Here is a 3,111-nt window from a genome sequence, read left to right on the forward strand (position 1 = left end):
AGTCATTCTCGTGTCGGCCGGCCTGCTGCTCCCACCAGCCGGCCAGTCCACCTCAGAAGGGAAGGAGCCCAGTGTGGTCCAGTCCCTCATCCCTGACTGCCCTTCCCTCCGACATAGTTCCTCGGAGCTAGAATGCCATCTTATCTCTATGCCCCAGGACTGGCTTCAGCTGGCAGACACCAACAGCGCCTCCAGCCAGTGAGTTTATCACTGTTTAGTGAGGGACCAATAGTGCTACCCACTGTGTGCCGGTCTGAACTGAAACCTTTCTGTCTGCCTCCTAAAGTCAACTGAGGTCTCTCGCGGACAGAACTGGAAAAAGAAGTCAGGCTCATAGGTGTTTCTAGAGATCCAAAATAGGATGAAGACTGGCACGGTGGCCCAAGGAGAAGCCTCTCAGTTCTCAAAGAGAGTGTCAGGGAGTGGAGGAATGGCCATGTGGAACAAGGTGCACAGAGCAAACGGATCTGAAACTGGGAGGGGAGCAAAAGCCACTGCACTTATTTGGGATTTTATTCCCTCACTTTTAAGTCTGAGATTAGGAACCTGCCAGTTCTCTGAGCTGAGCTGTGAAATGATTGGTTGTTGTCCTGGGGGCAGATAATTAATGTAGCTCTTTCATTTATTTCCGGTGAGACCATTACTCACACACACACACACACACCCCACCCCCCACTCACCCACCCACCCCCCGCTCATCGTGAGCACAAATTTTGGGAGCAACACTTGGAGCAGAGAGTAAAGAGTCCAAGGAGTTATGTTCAGCCACTCACACCTGTATGACCCCGGGGGCCTTACTTACTTAGCCTATCAAAAAGAGATGACAATAGCCCTTCTTCCTAAAAATGCACAGGCATTTCCCTGTTAGAAACCATTTAAGATGACTTAATCTGTAACGAGGCTTGAAAACACAGAAGCCGCATCCCCATCCGCCCCACAAGGAACTCAGAGAGTGGCGCTCTGCCTCTGACGGGCTGTGTGACGATCTCTGGCAAGCCACAGCCTCTCTGAGCTTCAGTTCACTAACAGGTCACACATGAGCAGTAACGAAACTAACCTTCATTGTGTTGCTGTGAGGGCCGGATGCAAAAATGTAAATAAAAAGGCTTTGTAAATAAGGAGTACTGTATAAATGTTAGCCACTTAAAAAAGAAAAATCATTAAAGAAAGCTTGAGATGCTCCACAGAGCATTCTATAGCAACTCCTGGGGAGTAGCTGCTCCAGCCCCACCCCGCCCTTTCTAGGGAGGGTCCGCCCCCCAATAACAATCACCATCTATGTAAAAACACCCAACACAGCCGAAATGGATGAGGCAGCTGATGCTAAGCGCTAGATTAGTGGTTCACGTCAGTGCTCAGAGTCAACAAGCGATATGGCGTCCCTCCAACCATCATCAAAGTCTTCCACGGAGTTGATTTTTTTTTTCATTTTTAACATTCTTTTTTAATTATACAAGGAATACACAATTGCCATCCTTTTTAAAAAAAAAAAAAAAGATGGAATAGGGGTCACACCCAGATGAAAAAAATTTTCCAAATGTACTTAATGTTTCTTTCACCTTTATCCGCACCCCACCCCCACCCCCAAATCCGAGCCTAATTTCGAAGAATTCCCTTTGAAAACAGTCTCAGGGCGACCACCCGCTAAAGACGCCACAGGCTCAGCCCCAGCCACCCCTCCCCCACCTCCATTCCTCGCCTCGCGCCCACGTGTAGAAACGTAGAAATAAACCCAAAGGGAACACATCCTGTTGCCAGGACATCCCTTTTCCTACCGGCCACGCTCCCATCCTCTCTGTAAGAAGCGCTCTCTAGGATCCCGCCCTGGGAGGTAGCTTTCCACGCTGGCATCCAGGACCGTTGTTCCGACCCCACCAACTTGAATCAGACCAAATGACTCACCTGTGGTTAGCGTGGCCGGCCCAGGGAACTGGCCACACCTGACCCAAGTCCACGCCCACCCCCGCTCCTGCCGGAGCAATGCTTTGGAGGGCTGGGGGGAACTAGCCGGTCTTAAAAAATAATAATAATAAATCTACGTATTAATTACTATATAAATATCTATTTTTTATTAAATACATAGAAATTATTTCTTTTTAAAGCAGTGTAACAGGGAAGGGTACCCTTTCGGTTATGCAGTGGAATTTATGTCATTTTCAGGTGTCCATTTGAGTGTTGCGTGCTTCTTCACTCATGAGTGTTTTCTATGACAGGAAGGGCCTGTGGTCAGTGTTTAGTACCCATGACGAACTAACTGGAGTAGCATTACTGACCGCGCCGGGCGTAGCCACCTCGTTTACGCCACAGTCACTGCACGAGGCAGGCGCTGTTCTGACCACTTACAGAGAACTGGAGTTAGAGAAGACGTTAACGCGCCGCAGATCACTCAGTAGCAAGGGCGGGGCTGGATTTTGACGTCCCGACCCCCGCGAGGCCTACAGCATCAGAGCTGTGCTGTCATGCATCCCTCTCCGCCCCTTCTGGGTGTTCCCAGGCTCCTGTGCTCCCAGCAGCCCCTGGGTCACCGGTGGGAGGCCTGGCCGAGGGGAGCAGCCCTTTCAGAAGCGCTCCTGTTGGACCCCCAGCACTCGAAGCCAAGATCCTGGCTCACTCAGAACATCACTTTTTCTAAAAGACTGGCCCAGGAGCAAACAAGTAAATGGCATCAGTAGGATCTGGCAAAAGATCTTTTTATAAAGGAGAGCTTTTCCTTCCCACACCCACTGGCGTTTCCATGGAGTTGCTTCAACTGATTCATGAAAAATATGGTTGTATTTTGGCGTGAAACGGTCTACAATTAAGATCCCTCCCGACAAGCTCTGCTGTAGAAAGGCTGTGTGTCATTTTCGGTGAAAACCATGGTTAAGCTTAACGCTGTGCTTCGCTGTTAGAGAGACCCTACCTACTGGGGGATGACAGGGAAGAAGAGATTTTTTTATCCCAGATTATAAAAAGGTGAAGAGAAGATCGGACTCAAAGCAAAAATAGGTCTATGGCCATGCCACCCTGAACAAGCCTAATCCTCTCTGATCTTGGAAGCTAAGCAGGGTCGGGCATGGTTAGTACCTGGATGGGAGACCACCTAGGAAGACCAGGTGCTGTAGGCGTAAA

At 49.4% G+C, this 3,111-nt stretch overlaps 1 pseudogene; it reads left to right on the forward strand.

The window, feature by feature from the left end:
• The first annotated feature begins 2,988 nt into the window (after nt 1–2,988).
• On the forward strand, nt 2,989–3,107 carry LOC111739250 (annotated as a pseudogene).
• Nucleotides 3,108–3,111: the final 4 nt, after the last annotated feature.

This window comes from Pteropus vampyrus, unplaced genomic scaffold (assembly GCF_000151845.1).
Source record: "Pteropus vampyrus isolate Shadow unplaced genomic scaffold, Pvam_2.0 Scaffold48, whole genome shotgun sequence".
Taxonomy (NCBI): domain Eukaryota; kingdom Metazoa; phylum Chordata; class Mammalia; order Chiroptera; family Pteropodidae; genus Pteropus; species Pteropus vampyrus.